A 15000-nucleotide genomic window follows, 5' to 3' on the forward strand; every position below is an offset into this window, starting at 1 on the left:
GAACTGTCAGTGGTGTCACAGCATCTTTAAATAGGCTTTCTGCTGGCTGTTTCCTCGCTTACGGCCATACCACCCTGAACACGCCCGATCTCGTCTGATCTCGGAAGCTAAGCAGGGTCGGGCCTGGTTAGTACTTGGATGGGAGACCGCCTGGGAATACCAGGTGCTGTAAGCTTTTTCCTCTCAGCTGTCATGAGCCCACTAGTCTTGAATTGAGCAGTGTGTCCAAACCTTTGACTGGTACTGTACATTACGTCCATATGAATGAAATAAAATTTAAAAAAAACAAAAAAACAAAACGTATACATATTCATAGGATCTAAGGCAAATCACATATAAAAGATTTGATAATAGGACCGGGTGTGCAGTTTTGTGATATCCCTAATCAATCCCCTAGCTATATACACAGTATATCATGAATGTGAGTTTTCATATCAAGTGTTGTCCTTTGCACACTGGGCTGAATGGGGGAAAGTGTGCTTTAGTAAATAATGATTATATGGGCAAATAGGTAGTATACGGTAAATATGTGAGATATCAATGAGTATTTGAAGGCACTGTAGGTAGGAATGATGTGGAATAAAGTGCAAAGATTAGGTATATGTGGCTGATGGTATGGTGGCATCCGCTGCATGTGACGTGTATTATGTGCAGAGCGAATAGAATGTGTGAAATGTTCCATTTAATTTCCTCCAGTGACAGGGACGGGTATAACGGGCCCTGGCGTAGCTTTAAATGGGCTTTCTGCTGGCTGTTTCTTCGCTTACGGCCATACCACCCTGAACACGCCCGATCTCGTCTGATCTCGGAAGCTAAGCAGGGTCGGGCCTGGTTAGTACTTGGATGGGAGACCGCCTGGGAATACCAGGTGCTGTAAGCTTTTTCCTCTCAGCTGTCACCAGAGGAGGGCGCTGTTGCTCCATCGCCGCACACAGGGCTTTGAGAAGCAAAGCTGCAATCATTCCAGCTGTGTGTGTATGCAGGGCAGAGAGGTGGCACTGAGACGCCTCACTTTCCAAGTAGTTTTGAGGGTTCCTGTTGTCACTGTTACAGCCTGTTAAAAGCCCGCAATCATCTTATAAGCGCATGTACACAAATAGCCTGAGAAAACAACAATTCCTATGAAAGTAATGTTAAAGTATAGCATGTGTTTGATGGCTGAGACCCCATTATCCGACACTCAGATGGTGAGAGCAACTGTCAGTGGTGTCACAGCATCTTTAAATAGGCTTTCTGCTGGCTGTTTCCTCGCTTACGGCCATACCACCCTGAACACGCCCGATCTCGTCTGATCTCGGAAGCTAAGCAGGGTCGGGCCTGGTTAGTACTTGGATGGGAGACCGCCTGGGAATACCAGGTGCTGTAAGCTTTTTCCTCTCAGCTGTCATGAGCCCACTAGTCTTGAATTGAGCAGTGTGTCCAAACCTTTGACTGGTACTGTACATTACGTCCATATGAATGAAATAAAATTTAAAAAAAAAAAATAAAAAAAACGTATACATATTCATAGGATCTAAGGCAAATCACATATAAAAGATTTGATAATAGGACCGGGTGTGCAGTTTTGTGATATCCCTAATCAATCCCCTAGCTATATACACAGTATATCATGAATGTGAGTTTTCATATCAAGTGTTGTCCTTTGCACACTGGGCTGAATGGGGGAAAGTGTGCTTTAGTAAATAATGATTATATGGGCAAATAGGTAGTATACGGTAAATATGTGAGATATCAATGAGTATTTGAAGGCACTGTAGGTAGGAATGATGTGGAATAAAGTGCAAAGATTAGGTATATGTGGCTGATGGTATGGTGGCATCCGCTGCATGTGACGTGTATTATGTGCAGAGCGAATAGAATGTGTGAAATGTTCCATTTAATTTCCTCCAGTGACAAGGACGGGTATAACGGGCCCTGGCGTAGCTTTAAATGGGCTTTCTGCTGGCTGTTTCTTCGCTTACGGCCATACCACCCTGAACACGCCCGATCTCGTCTGATCTCGGAAGCTAAGCAGGGTCGGGCCTGGTTAGTACTTGGATGGGAGACCGCCTGGGAATACCAGGTGCTGTAAGCTTTTTCCTCTCAGCTGTCACCAGAGGAGGGCGCTGTTGCTCCATCGCCGCACACAGGGCTTTGAGAAGCAAAGCTGCAATCATTCCAGCTGTGTGTGTATGCAGGGCAGAGAGGTGGCACTGAGACGCCTCACTTTCCAAGTAGTTTTGAGGGTTCCTGTTGTCACTGTTACAGCCTGTTAAAAGCCCGCAATCATCTTATAAGCGCATGTACACAAATAGCCTGAGAAAACAACAATTCCTATGAAAGTAATGTTAAAGTATAGCATGTGTTTGATGGCTGAGACCCCATTATCCGCCACTCAGATGGTGAGAGGAACTGTCAGTGGTGTCACAGCATCTTTAAATAGGCTTTCTGCTGGCTGTTTCCTCGCTTACGGCCATACCACCCTGAACACGCCCGATCTCGTCTGATCTCGGAAGCTAAGCAGGGTCGGGCCTGGTTAGTACTTGGATGGGAGACCGCCTGGGAATACCAGGTGCTGTAAGCTTTTTCCTCTCAGCTGTCATGAGCCCACTAGTCTTGAATTGAGCAGTGTGTCCAAACCTTTGACTGGTACTGTACATTACGTCCATATGAATGAAATAAAATTAAAAAAAAAAAAAAAAAAAAAACGTATACATATTCATAGGATCTAAGGCAAATCACATATAAAAGATTTGATAATAGGACCGGGTGTGCAGTTTTGTGATATCCCTAATCAATCCCCTAGCTATATACACAGTATATCATGAATGTGAGTTTTCATATCAAGTGTTGTCCTTTGCACACTGGGCTGAATGGGGGAAAGTGTGCTTTAGTAAATAATGATTATATGGGCAAATAGGTAGTATACGGTAAATATGTGAGATATCAATGAGTATTTGAAGGCACTGTAGGTAGGAATGATGTGGAATAAAGTGCAAAGATTAGGTATATGTGGCTGATGGTATGGTGGCATCCGCTGCATGTGACGTGTATTATGTGCAGAGCGAATAGAATGTGTGAAATGTTCCATTTAATTTCCTTCAGTGACAGGGACGGGTATAACGGGCCCTGGCGTAGCTTTAAATGGGCTTTCTGCTGGCTGTTTCTTCGCTTACGGCCATACCACCCTGAACACGCCCGATCTCGTCTGATCTCGGAAGCTAAGCAGGGTCGGGCCTGGTTAGTACTTGGATGGGAGACCGCCTGGGAATACCAGGTGCTGTAAGCTTTTTCCTCTCAGCTGTCACCAGAGGAGGGCGCTGTTGCTCCATCGCCGCACACAGGGCTTTGAGAAGCAAAGCTGCAATCATTCCAGCTGTGTGGGTATGCAGGGCAGAGAGGTGGCACTGAGACGCCTCACTTTCCAAGTAGTTTTGAGGGTTCCTGTTGTCACTGTTACAGCCTGTTAAAAGCCCGCAATCATCTTATAAGCGCATGTACACAAATAGCCTGAGAAAACAACAATTCCTATGAAAGTAATGTTAAAGTATAGCATGTGTTTGATGGCTGAGACCCCATTATCCGACACTCAGATGGTGAGAGGGACTGTCAGTGGTGTCACAGCATCTTTAAATAGGCTTTCTGCTGGCTGTTTCCTCGCTTACGGCCATACCACCCTGAACACGCCCGATCTCGTCTGATCTCGGAAGCTAAGCAGGGTCGGGCCTGGTTAGTACTTGGATGGGAGACCGCCTGGGAATACCAGGTGCTGTAAGCTTTTTCCTCTCAGCTGTCATGAGCCCACTAGTCTTGAATTGAGCAGTGTGTCCAAACCTTTGACTGGTACTGTACATTACGTCCATATGAATGAAATAAAATTTAAAAAAAAAACAAAAAAAAAACGTATACATATTCATAGGATCTAAGGCAAATCACATATAAAAGATTTGATAATAGGACCGGGTGTGCAGTTTTGTGATATCCCTAATCAATCCCCTAGCTATATACACAGTATATCATGAATGTGAGTTTTCATATCAAGTGTTGTCCTTTGCACACTGGGCTGAATGGGGGAAAGTGTGCTTTAGTAAATAATGATTATATGGGCAAATAGGTAGTATACGGTAAATATGTGAGATATCAATGAGTATTTGAAGGCACTGTAGGTAGGAATGATGTGGAATAAAGTGCAAAGATTAGGTATATGTGGCTGATGGTATGGTGGCATCCGCTGCATGTGACGTGTATTATGTGCAGAGCGAATAGAATGTGTGAAATGTTCCATTTAATTTCCTCCAGTGACAGGGACGGGTATAACGGGCCCTGGCGTAGCTTTAAATGGGCTTTCTGCTGGCTGTTTCTTCGCTTACGGCCATACCACCCTGAACACGCCCGATCTCGTCTGATCTCGGAAGCTAAGCAGGGTCGGGCCTGGTTAGTACTTGGATGGGAGACCGCCTGGGAATACCAGGTGCTGTAAGCTTTTTCCTCTCAGCTGTCACCAGAGGAGGGCGCTGTTGCTCCATCGCCGCACACAGGGCTTTGAGAAGCAAAGCTGCAATCATTCCAGCTGTGTGGGTATGCAGGGCAGAGAGGTGGCACTGAGACGCCTCACTTTCCAAGTAGTTTTGAGGGTTCCTGTTGTCACTGTTACAGCCTGTTAAAAGCCCGCAATCATCTTATAAGCGCATGTACACAAATAGCCTGAGAAAACAACAATTCCTATGAAAGTAATGTTAAAGTATAGCATGTGTTTGATGGCTGAGACCCCATTATCCGACACTCAGATGGTGAGAGCAACTGTCAGTGGTGTCACAGCATCTTTAAATAGGCTTTCTGCTGGCTGTTTCCTCGCTTACGGCCATACCACCCTGAACACGCCCGATCTCGTCTGATCTCGGAAGCTAAGCAGGGTCGGGCCTGGTTAGTACTTGGATGGGAGACCGCCTGGGAATACCAGGTGCTGTAAGCTTTTTCCTCTCAGCTGTCATGAGCCCACTAGTCTTGAATTGAGCAGTGTGTCCAAACCTTTGACTGGTACTGTACATTACGTCCATATGAATGAAATAAAATTTAAAAAAAAAACAAAAAAAAAAACGTATACATATTCATAGGATCTAAGGCAAATCACATATAAAAGATTTGATAATAGGACCGGGTGTGCAGTTTTGTGATATCCCTAATCAATCCCCTAGCTATATACACAGTATATCATGAATGTGAGTTTTCATATCAAGTGTTGTCCTTTGCACACTGGGCTGAATGGGGGAAAGTGTGCTTTAGTAAATAATGATTATATGGGCAAATAGGTAGTATACGGTAAATATGTGAGATATCAATGAGTATTTGAAGGCACTGTAGGTAGGAATGATGTGGAATAAAGTGCAAAGATTAGGTATATGTGGCTGATGGTATGGTGGCATCCGCTGCATGTGACGTGTATTATGTGCAGAGCGAATAGAATGTGTGAAATGTTCCATTTAATTTCCTTCAGTGACAGGGACGGGTATAACGGGCCCTGGCGTAGCTTTAAATGGGCTTTCTGCTGGCTGTTTCTTCGCTTACGGCCATACCACCCTGAACACGCCCGATCTCGTCTGATCTCGGAAGCTAAGCAGGGTCGGGCCTGGTTAGTACTTGGATGGGAGACCGCCTGGGAATACCAGGTGCTGTAAGCTTTTTCCTCTCAGCTGTCACCAGAGGAGGGCGCTGTTGCTCCATCGCCGCACACAGGGCTTTGAGAAGCAAAGCTGCAATCATTCCAGCTGTGTGTGTATGCAGGGCAGAGAGGTGGCACTGAGACGCCTCACTTTCCAAGTAGTTTTGAGGGTTCCTGTTGTCACTGTTACAGCCTGTTAAAAGCCCGCAATCATCTTATAAGCGCATGTACACAAATAGCCTGAGAAAACAACAATTCCTATGAAAGTAATGTTAAAGTATAGCATGTGTTTGATGGCTGAGACCCCATTATCCGCCACTCAGATGGTGAGAGGGACTGTCAGTGGTGTCACAGCATCTTTAAATAGGCTTTCTGCTGGCTGTTTCCTCGCTTACGGCCATACCACCCTGAACACGCCCGATCTCGTCTGATCTCGGAAGCTAAGCAGGGTCGGGCCTGGTTAGTACTTGGATGGGAGACCGCCTGGGAATACCAGGTGCTGTAAGCTTTTTCCTCTCAGCTGTCATGAGCCCACTAGTCTTGAATTGAGCAGTGTGTCCAAACCTTTGACTGGTACTGTACATTACGTCCATATGAATGAAATAAAATTAAAAAAACAAACAAAACAAAAACATATACATATTCATAGGATCTAAGGCAAATCACATATAAAAGATTTGATAATAGGACCGGGTGTGCAGTTTTGTGATATCCCTAATCAATCCCCTAGCTATATACACAGTATATCATGAATGTGAGTTTTCATATCAAGTGTTGTCCTTTGCACACTGGGCTGAATGGGGGAAAGTGTGCTTTAGTAAATAATGATTATATGGGCAAATAGGTAGTATACGGTAAATATGTGAGATATCAATGAGTATTTGAAGGCACTGTAGGTAGGAATGATGTGGAATAAAGTGCAAAGATTAGGTATATGTGGCTGATGGTATGGTGGCATCCGCTGCATGTGACGTGTATTATGTGCAGAGCGAATAGAATGTGTGAAATGTTCCATTTAATTTCCTCCAGTGACAGGGACGGGTATAACGGGCCCTGGCGTAGCTTTAAATGGGCTTTCTGCTGGCTGTTTCTTCGCTTACGGCCATACCACCCTGAACACGCCCGATCTCGTCTGATCTCGGAAGCTAAGCAGGGTCGGGCCTGGTTAGTACTTGGATGGGAGACCGCCTGGGAATACCAGGTGCTGTAAGCTTTTTCCTCTCAGCTGTCACCAGAGGAGGGCGCTGTTGCTCCATCGCCGCACACAGGGCTTTGAGAAGCAAAGCTGCAATCATTCCAGCTGTGTGTGTATGCAGGGCAGAGAGGTGGCACTGAGACGCCTCACTTTCCAAGTAGTTTTGAGGGTTCCTGTTGTCACTGTTACAGCCTGTTAAAAGCCCGCAATCATCTTATAAGCGCATGTACACAAATAGCCTGAGAAAACAACAATTCCTATGAAAGTAATGTTAAAGTATAGCATGTGTTTGATGGCTGAGACCCCATTATCCGACACTCAGATGGTGAGAGCAACTGTCAGTGGTGTCACAGCATCTTTAAATAGGCTTTCTGCTGGCTGTTTCCTCGCTTACGGCCATACCACCCTGAACACGCCCGATCTCGTCTGATCTCGGAAGCTAAGCAGGGTCGGGCCTGGTTAGTACTTGGATGGGAGACCGCCTGGGAATACCAGGTGCTGTAAGCTTTTTCCTCTCAGCTGTCATGAGCCCACTAGTCTTGAATTGAGCAGTGTGTCCAAACCTTTGACTGGTACTGTACATTACGTCCATATGAATGAAATAAAATTAAAAAAAAAACAAAAAAAAAAACGTATACATATTCATAGGATCTAAGGCAAATCACATATAAAAGATTTGATAATAGGACCGGGTGTGCAGTTTTGTGATATCCCTAATCAATCCCCTAGCTATATACACAGTATATCATGAATGTGAGTTTTCATATCAAGTGTTGTCCTTTGCACACTGGGCTGAATGGGGGAAAGTGTGCTTTAGTAAATAATGATTATATGGGCAAATAGGTAGTATACGGTAAATATGTGAGATATCAATGAGTATTTGAAGGCACTGTAGGTAGGAATGATGTGGAATAAAGTGCAAAGATTAGGTATATGTGGCTGATGGTATGGTGGCATCCGCTGCATGTGACGTGTATTATGTGCAGAGCGAATAGAATGTGTGAAATGTTCCATTTAATTTCCTCCAGTGACAGGGACGGGTATAACGGGCCCTGGCGTAGCTTTAAATGGGCTTTCTGCTGGCTGTTTCTTCGCTTACGGCCATACCACCCTGAACACGCCCGATCTCGTCTGATCTCGGAAGCTAAGCAGGGTCGGGCCTGGTTAGTACTTGGATGGGAGACCGCCTGGGAATACCAGGTGCTGTAAGCTTTTTCCTCTCAGCTGTCACCAGAGGAGGGCGCTGTTGCTCCATCGCCGCACACAGGGCTTTGAGAAGCAAAGCTGCAATCATTCCAGCTGTGTGGGTATGCAGGGCAGAGAGGTGGCACTGAGACGCCTCACTTTCCAAGTAGTTTTGAGGGTTCCTGTTGTCACTGTTACAGCCTGTTAAAAGCCCGCAATCATCTTATAAGCGCATGTACACAAATAGCCTGAGAAAACAACAATTCCTATGAAAGTAATGTTAAAGTATAGCATGTGTTTGATGGCTGAGACCCCATTATCCGCCACTCAGATGGTGAGAGGAACTGTCAGTGGTGTCACAGCATCTTTAAATAGGCTTTCTGCTGGCTGTTTCCTCGCTTACGGCCATACCACCCTGAACACGCCCGATCTCGTCTGATCTCGGAAGCTAAGCAGGGTCGGGCCTGGTTAGTACTTGGATGGGAGACCGCCTGGGAATACCAGGTGCTGTAAGCTTTTTCCTCTCAGCTGTCATGAGCCCACTAGTCTTGAATTGAGCAGTGTGTCCAAACCTTTGACTGGTACTGTACATTACGTCCATATGAATGAAATAAAATTTTAAAAAAAAACAAAAAAAAAACGTATACATATTCATAGGATCTAAGGCAAATCACATATAAAAGATTTGATAATAGGACCGGGTGTGCAGTTTTGTGATATCCCTAATCAATCCCCTAGCTATATACACAGTATATCATGAATGTGAGTTTTCATATCAAGTGTTGTCCTTTGCACACTGGGCTGAATGGGGGAAAGTGTGCTTTAGTAAATAATGATTATATGGGCAAATAGGTAGTATACGGTAAATATGTGAGATATCAATGAGTATTTGAAGGCACTGTAGGTAGGAATGATGTGGAATAAAGTGCAAAGATTAGGTATATGTGGCTGATGGTATGGTGGCATCCGCTGCATGTGACGTGTATTATGTGCAGAGCGAATAGAATGTGTGAAATGTTCCATTTAATTTCCTCCAGTGACAAGGACGGGTATAACGGGCCCTGGCGTAGCTTTAAATGGGCTTTCTGCTGGCTGTTTCTTCGCTTACGGCCATACCACCCTGAACACGCCCGATCTCGTCTGATCTCGGAAGCTAAGCAGGGTCGGGCCTGGTTAGTACTTGGATGGGAGACCGCCTGGGAATACCAGGTGCTGTAAGCTTTTTCCTCTCAGCTGTCACCAGAGGAGGGCGCTGTTGCTCCATCGCCGCACACAGGGCTTTGAGAAGCAAAGCTGCAATCATTCCAGCTGTGTGTGTATGCAGGGCAGAGAGGTGGCACTGAGACGCCTCACTTTCCAAGTAGTTTTGAGGGTTCCTGTTGTCACTGTTACAGCCTGTTAAAAGCCCGCAATCATCTTATAAGCGCATGTACACAAATAGCCTGAGAAAACAACAATTCCTATGAAAGTAATGTTAAAGTATAGCATGTGTTTGATGGCTGAGACCCCATTATCCGCCACTCAGATGGTGAGAGGAACTGTCAGTGGTGTCACAGCATCTTTAAATAGGCTTTCTGCTGGCTGTTTCCTCGCTTACGGCCATACCACCCTGAACACGCCCGATCTCGTCTGATCTCGGAAGCTAAGCAGGGTCGGGCCTGGTTAGTACTTGGATGGGAGACCGCCTGGGAATACCAGGTGCTGTAAGCTTTTTCCTCTCAGCTGTCATGAGCCCACTAGTCTTGAATTGAGCAGTGTGTCCAAACCTTTGACTGGTACTGTACATTACGTCCATATGAATGAAATAAAATTAAAAAAAAAACAAAAAAAAAAACGTATACATATTCATAGGATCTAAGGCAAATCACATATAAAAGATTTGATAATAGGACCGGGTGTGCAGTTTTGTGATATCCCTAATCAATCCCCTAGCTATATACACAGTATATCATGAATGTGAGTTTTCATATCAAGTGTTGTCCTTTGCACACTGGGCTGAATGGGGGAAAGTGTGCTTTAGTAAATAATGATTATATGGGCAAATAGGTAGTATACGGTAAATATGTGAGATATCAATGAGTATTTGAAGGCACTGTAGGTAGGAATGATGTGGAATAAAGTGCAAAGATTAGGTATATGTGGCTGATGGTATGGTGGCATCCGCTGCATGTGACGTGTATTATGTGCAGAGCGAATAGAATGTGTGAAATGTTCCATTTAATTTCCTCCAGTGACAGGGACGGGTATAACGGGCCCTGGCGTAGCTTTAAATGGGCTTTCTGCTGGCTGTTTCTTCGCTTACGGCCATACCACCCTGAACACGCCCGATCTCGTCTGATCTCGGAAGCTAAGCAGGGTCGGGCCTGGTTAGTACTTGGATGGGAGACCGCCTGGGAATACCAGGTGCTGTAAGCTTTTTCCTCTCAGCTGTCACCAGAGGAGGGCGCTGTTGCTCCATCGCCGCACACAGGGCTTTGAGAAGCAAAGCTGCAATCATTCCAGCTGTGTGTGTATGCAGGGCAGAGAGGTGGCACTGAGACGCCTCACTTTCCAAGTAGTTTTGAGGGTTCCTGTTGTCACTGTTACAGCCTGTTAAAAGCCCGCAATCATCTTATAAGCGCATGTACACAAATAGCCTGAGAAAACAACAATTCCTATGAAAGTAATGTTAAAGTATAGCATGTGTTTGATGGCTGAGACCCCATTATCCGACACTCAGATGGTGAGAGCAACTGTCAGTGGTGTCACAGCATCTTTAAATAGGCTTTCTGCTGGCTGTTTCCTCGCTTACGGCCATACCACCCTGAACACGCCCGATCTCGTCTGATCTCGGAAGCTAAGCAGGGTCGGGCCTGGTTAGTACTTGGATGGGAGACCGCCTGGGAATACCAGGTGCTGTAAGCTTTTTCCTCTCAGCTGTCATGAGCCCACTAGTCTTGAATTGAGCAGTGTGTCCAAACCTTTGACTGGTACTGTACATTACGTCCATATGAATGAAATAAAATTAAAAAAAAAACAAAAAAAAAAACGTATACATATTCATAGGATCTAAGGCAAATCACATATAAAAGATTTGATAATAGGACCGGGTGTGCAGTTTTGTGATATCCCTAATCAATCCCCTAGCTATATACACAGTATATCATGAATGTGAGTTTTCATATCAAGTGTTGTCCTTTGCACACTGGGCTGAATGGGGGAAAGTGTGCTTTAGTAAATAATGATTATATGGGCAAATAGGTAGTATACGGTAAATATGTGAGATATCAATGAGTATTTGAAGGCACTGTAGGTAGGAATGATGTGGAATAAAGTGCAAAGATTAGGTATATGTGGCTGATGGTATGGTGGCATCCGCTGCATGTGACGTGTATTATGTGCAGAGCGAATAGAATGTGTGAAATGTTCCATTTAATTTCCTCCAGTGACAGGGACGGGTATAACGGGCCCTGGCGTAGCTTTAAATGGGCTTTCTGCTGGCTGTTTCTTCGCTTACGGCCATACCACCCTGAACACGCCCGATCTCGTCTGATCTCGGAAGCTAAGCAGGGTCGGGCCTGGTTAGTACTTGGATGGGAGACCGCCTGGGAATACCAGGTGCTGTAAGCTTTTTCCTCTCAGCTGTCACCAGAGGAGGGCGCTGTTGCTCCATCGCCGCACACAGGGCTTTGAGAAGCAAAGCTGCAATCATTCCAGCTGTGTGGGTATGCAGGGCAGAGAGGTGGCACTGAGACGCCTCACTTTCCAAGTAGTTTTGAGGGTTCCTGTTGTCACTGTTACAGCCTGTTAAAAGCCCGCAATCATCTTATAAGCGCATGTACACAAATAGCCTGAGAAAACAACAATTCCTATGAAAGTAATGTTAAAGTATAGCATGTGTTTGATGGCTGAGACCCCATTATCCGCCACTCAGATGGTGAGAGGAACTGTCAGTGGTGTCACAGCATCTTTAAATAGGCTTTCTGCTGGCTGTTTCCTCGCTTACGGCCATACCACCCTGAACACGCCCGATCTCGTCTGATCTCGGAAGCTAAGCAGGGTCGGGCCTGGTTAGTACTTGGATGGGAGACCGCCTGGGAATACCAGGTGCTGTAAGCTTTTTCCTCTCAGCTGTCATGAGCCCACTAGTCTTGAATTGAGCAGTGTGTCCAAACCTTTGACTGGTACTGTACATTACGTCCATATGAATGAAATAAAATTTTAAAAAAAAACAAAAAAAAAACGTATACATATTCATAGGATCTAAGGCAAATCACATATAAAAGATTTGATAATAGGACCGGGTGTGCAGTTTTGTGATATCCCTAATCAATCCCCTAGCTATATACACAGTATATCATGAATGTGAGTTTTCATATCAAGTGTTGTCCTTTGCACACTGGGCTGAATGGGGGAAAGTGTGCTTTAGTAAATAATGATTATATGGGCAAATAGGTAGTATACGGTAAATATGTGAGATATCAATGAGTATTTGAAGGCACTGTAGGTAGGAATGATGTGGAATAAAGTGCAAAGATTAGGTATATGTGGCTGATGGTATGGTGGCATCCGCTGCATGTGACGTGTATTATGTGCAGAGCGAATAGAATGTGTGAAATGTTCCATTTAATTTCCTCCAGTGACAAGGACGGGTATAACGGGCCCTGGCGTAGCTTTAAATGGGCTTTCTGCTGGCTGTTTCTTCGCTTACGGCCATACCACCCTGAACACGCCCGATCTCGTCTGATCTCGGAAGCTAAGCAGGGTCGGGCCTGGTTAGTACTTGGATGGGAGACCGCCTGGGAATACCAGGTGCTGTAAGCTTTTTCCTCTCAGCTGTCACCAGAGGAGGGCGCTGTTGCTCCATCGCCGCACACAGGGCTTTGAGAAGCAAAGCTGCAATCATTCCAGCTGTGTGTGTATGCAGGGCAGAGAGGTGGCACTGAGACGCCTCACTTTCCAAGTAGTTTTGAGGGTTCCTGTTGTCACTGTTACAGCCTGTTAAAAGCCCGCAATCATCTTATAAGCGCATGTACACAAATAGCCTGAGAAAACAACAATTCCTATGAAAGTAATGTTAAAGTATAGCATGTGTTTGATGGCTGAGACCCCATTATCCGCCACTCAGATGGTGAGAGGAACTGTCAGTGGTGTCACAGCATCTTTAAATAGGCTTTCTGCTGGCTGTTTCCTCGCTTACGGCCATACCACCCTGAACACGCCCGATCTCGTCTGATCTCGGAAGCTAAGCAGGGTCGGGCCTGGTTAGTACTTGGATGGGAGACCGCCTGGGAATACCAGGTGCTGTAAGCTTTTTCCTCTCAGCTGTCATGAGCCCACTAGTCTTGAATTGAGCAGTGTGTCCAAACCTTTGACTGGTACTGTACATTACGTCCATATGAATGAAATAAAATTAAAAAAAAAACAAAAAAAAAAACGTATACATATTCATAGGATCTAAGGCAAATCACATATAAAAGATTTGATAATAGGACCGGGTGTGCAGTTTTGTGATATCCCTAATCAATCCCCTAGCTATATACACAGTATATCATGAATGTGAGTTTTCATATCAAGTGTTGTCCTTTGCACACTGGGCTGAATGGGGGAAAGTGTGCTTTAGTAAATAATGATTATATGGGCAAATAGGTAGTATACGGTAAATATGTGAGATATCAATGAGTATTTGAAGGCACTGTAGGTAGGAATGATGTGGAATAAAGTGCAAAGATTAGGTATATGTGGCTGATGGTATGGTGGCATCCGCTGCATGTGACGTGTATTATGTGCAGAGCGAATAGAATGTGTGAAATGTTCCATTTAATTTCCTCCAGTGACAGGGACGGGTATAACGGGCCCTGGCGTAGCTTTAAATGGGCTTTCTGCTGGCTGTTTCTTCGCTTACGGCCATACCACCCTGAACACGCCCGATCTCGTCTGATCTCGGAAGCTAAGCAGGGTCGGGCCTGGTTAGTACTTGGATGGGAGACCGCCTGGGAATACCAGGTGCTGTAAGCTTTTTCCTCTCAGCTGTCACCAGAGGAGGGCGCTGTTGCTCCATCGCCGCACACAGGGCTTTGAGAAGCAAAGCTGCAATCATTCCAGCTGTGTGGGTATGCAGGGCAGAGAGGTGGCACTGAGACGCCTCACTTTCCAAGTAGTTTTGAGGGTTCCTGTTGTCACTGTTACAGCCTGTTAAAAGCCCGCAATCATCTTATAAGCGCATGTACACAAATAGCCTGAGAAAACAACAATTCCTATGAAAGTAATGTTAAAGTATAGCATGTGTTTGATGGCTGAGACCCCATTATCCGACACTCAGATGGTGAGAGCAACTGTCAGTGGTGTCACAGCATCTTTAAATAGGCTTTCTGCTGGCTGTTTCCTCGCTTACGGCCATACCACCCTGAACACGCCCGATCTCGTCTGATCTCGGAAGCTAAGCAGGGTCGGGCCTGGTTAGTACTTGGATGGGAGACCGCCTGGGAATACCAGGTGCTGTAAGCTTTTTCCTCTCAGCTGTCATGAGCCCACTAGTCTTGAATTGAGCAGTGTGTCCAAACCTTTGACTGGTACTGTACATTACGTCCATATGAATGAAATAAAATTTTAAAAAAAAACAAAAAAAAAACGTATACATATTCATAGGATCTAAGGCAAATCACATATAAAAGATTTGATAATAGGACCGGGTGTGCAGTTTTGTGATATCCCTAATCAATCCCCTAGCTATATACACAGTATATCATGAATGTGAGTTTTCATATCAAGTGTTGTCCTTTGCACACTGGGCTGAATGGGGGAAAGTGTGCTTTAGTAAATAATGATTATATGGGCAAATAGGTAGTATACGGTAAATATGTGAGATATCAATGAGTATTTGAAGGCACTGTAGGTAGGAATGATGTGGAATAAAGTGCAAAGATTAGGTATATGTGGCTGATGGTATGGTGGCATCCGCTGCATGTGACGTGTATTATGTGCAGAGCGAATAGAATGTGTG

The 15000-nt window shown here is 45.0% G+C and overlaps 25 non-coding genes across 25 annotated transcripts; all 25 read left to right on the top strand.

The window, feature by feature from the left end:
• The first annotated feature begins 56 nt into the window (after positions 1–56).
• LOC133989421 (5S ribosomal RNA) lies at positions 57–175 on the top strand. The gene has a single exon (XR_009926559.1). It is a non-coding gene; the product is annotated as a 5S ribosomal RNA (ribosomal RNA).
• Positions 176–761: 586 nt separating this feature from the next.
• On the top strand, positions 762–880 carry LOC133989423 (5S ribosomal RNA). The gene has a single exon (XR_009926560.1). It is a non-coding gene; the product is annotated as a 5S ribosomal RNA (ribosomal RNA).
• Positions 881–1250: 370 nt separating this feature from the next.
• Positions 1251–1369, top strand: LOC133989424 (5S ribosomal RNA). Its single transcript, XR_009926561.1, has one exon. It is a non-coding gene; the product is annotated as a 5S ribosomal RNA (ribosomal RNA).
• Positions 1370–1955: 586 nt separating this feature from the next.
• On the top strand, positions 1956–2074 carry LOC133989425 (5S ribosomal RNA). Its single transcript, XR_009926562.1, has one exon. It is a non-coding gene; the product is annotated as a 5S ribosomal RNA (ribosomal RNA).
• A 370-nt stretch (positions 2075–2444) lies between these two features.
• LOC133989426 (5S ribosomal RNA) lies at positions 2445–2563 on the top strand. The gene has a single exon (XR_009926563.1). It is a non-coding gene; the product is annotated as a 5S ribosomal RNA (ribosomal RNA).
• A 586-nt stretch (positions 2564–3149) lies between these two features.
• Positions 3150–3268, top strand: LOC133989428 (5S ribosomal RNA). The gene has a single exon (XR_009926565.1). It is a non-coding gene; the product is annotated as a 5S ribosomal RNA (ribosomal RNA).
• Positions 3269–3638: 370 nt separating this feature from the next.
• LOC133989429 (5S ribosomal RNA) lies at positions 3639–3757 on the top strand. Its single transcript, XR_009926566.1, has one exon. It is a non-coding gene; the product is annotated as a 5S ribosomal RNA (ribosomal RNA).
• A 586-nt stretch (positions 3758–4343) lies between these two features.
• Positions 4344–4462, top strand: LOC133989430 (5S ribosomal RNA). Its single transcript, XR_009926567.1, has one exon. It is a non-coding gene; the product is annotated as a 5S ribosomal RNA (ribosomal RNA).
• A 370-nt stretch (positions 4463–4832) lies between these two features.
• LOC133989431 (5S ribosomal RNA) lies at positions 4833–4951 on the top strand. Its single transcript, XR_009926568.1, has one exon. It is a non-coding gene; the product is annotated as a 5S ribosomal RNA (ribosomal RNA).
• A 587-nt stretch (positions 4952–5538) lies between these two features.
• Positions 5539–5657, top strand: LOC133989432 (5S ribosomal RNA). Its single transcript, XR_009926569.1, has one exon. It is a non-coding gene; the product is annotated as a 5S ribosomal RNA (ribosomal RNA).
• Positions 5658–6027: 370 nt separating this feature from the next.
• Positions 6028–6146, top strand: LOC133989434 (5S ribosomal RNA). Its single transcript, XR_009926571.1, has one exon. It is a non-coding gene; the product is annotated as a 5S ribosomal RNA (ribosomal RNA).
• A 586-nt stretch (positions 6147–6732) lies between these two features.
• Positions 6733–6851, top strand: LOC133989435 (5S ribosomal RNA). Its single transcript, XR_009926572.1, has one exon. It is a non-coding gene; the product is annotated as a 5S ribosomal RNA (ribosomal RNA).
• Positions 6852–7221: 370 nt separating this feature from the next.
• On the top strand, positions 7222–7340 carry LOC133989436 (5S ribosomal RNA). Its single transcript, XR_009926573.1, has one exon. It is a non-coding gene; the product is annotated as a 5S ribosomal RNA (ribosomal RNA).
• A 586-nt stretch (positions 7341–7926) lies between these two features.
• LOC133989437 (5S ribosomal RNA) lies at positions 7927–8045 on the top strand. Its single transcript, XR_009926574.1, has one exon. It is a non-coding gene; the product is annotated as a 5S ribosomal RNA (ribosomal RNA).
• A 370-nt stretch (positions 8046–8415) lies between these two features.
• On the top strand, positions 8416–8534 carry LOC133989438 (5S ribosomal RNA). Its single transcript, XR_009926575.1, has one exon. It is a non-coding gene; the product is annotated as a 5S ribosomal RNA (ribosomal RNA).
• A 586-nt stretch (positions 8535–9120) lies between these two features.
• LOC133989439 (5S ribosomal RNA) lies at positions 9121–9239 on the top strand. The gene has a single exon (XR_009926576.1). It is a non-coding gene; the product is annotated as a 5S ribosomal RNA (ribosomal RNA).
• Positions 9240–9609: 370 nt separating this feature from the next.
• LOC133989440 (5S ribosomal RNA) lies at positions 9610–9728 on the top strand. The gene has a single exon (XR_009926577.1). It is a non-coding gene; the product is annotated as a 5S ribosomal RNA (ribosomal RNA).
• A 586-nt stretch (positions 9729–10314) lies between these two features.
• LOC133989441 (5S ribosomal RNA) lies at positions 10315–10433 on the top strand. The gene has a single exon (XR_009926578.1). It is a non-coding gene; the product is annotated as a 5S ribosomal RNA (ribosomal RNA).
• A 370-nt stretch (positions 10434–10803) lies between these two features.
• LOC133989442 (5S ribosomal RNA) lies at positions 10804–10922 on the top strand. Its single transcript, XR_009926579.1, has one exon. It is a non-coding gene; the product is annotated as a 5S ribosomal RNA (ribosomal RNA).
• Positions 10923–11508: 586 nt separating this feature from the next.
• On the top strand, positions 11509–11627 carry LOC133989443 (5S ribosomal RNA). The gene has a single exon (XR_009926580.1). It is a non-coding gene; the product is annotated as a 5S ribosomal RNA (ribosomal RNA).
• Positions 11628–11997: 370 nt separating this feature from the next.
• On the top strand, positions 11998–12116 carry LOC133989445 (5S ribosomal RNA). Its single transcript, XR_009926582.1, has one exon. It is a non-coding gene; the product is annotated as a 5S ribosomal RNA (ribosomal RNA).
• Positions 12117–12702: 586 nt separating this feature from the next.
• Positions 12703–12821, top strand: LOC133989446 (5S ribosomal RNA). Its single transcript, XR_009926583.1, has one exon. It is a non-coding gene; the product is annotated as a 5S ribosomal RNA (ribosomal RNA).
• A 370-nt stretch (positions 12822–13191) lies between these two features.
• On the top strand, positions 13192–13310 carry LOC133989447 (5S ribosomal RNA). The gene has a single exon (XR_009926584.1). It is a non-coding gene; the product is annotated as a 5S ribosomal RNA (ribosomal RNA).
• Positions 13311–13896: 586 nt separating this feature from the next.
• LOC133989448 (5S ribosomal RNA) lies at positions 13897–14015 on the top strand. The gene has a single exon (XR_009926585.1). It is a non-coding gene; the product is annotated as a 5S ribosomal RNA (ribosomal RNA).
• Positions 14016–14385: 370 nt separating this feature from the next.
• On the top strand, positions 14386–14504 carry LOC133989449 (5S ribosomal RNA). The gene has a single exon (XR_009926586.1). It is a non-coding gene; the product is annotated as a 5S ribosomal RNA (ribosomal RNA).
• Positions 14505–15000: the final 496 nt, after the last annotated feature.

The sequence above is a fragment of the Scomber scombrus genome, chromosome 10, assembly GCF_963691925.1.
Source record: "Scomber scombrus chromosome 10, fScoSco1.1, whole genome shotgun sequence".
Lineage (NCBI taxonomy): Eukaryota > Metazoa > Chordata > Actinopteri > Scombriformes > Scombridae > Scomber > Scomber scombrus.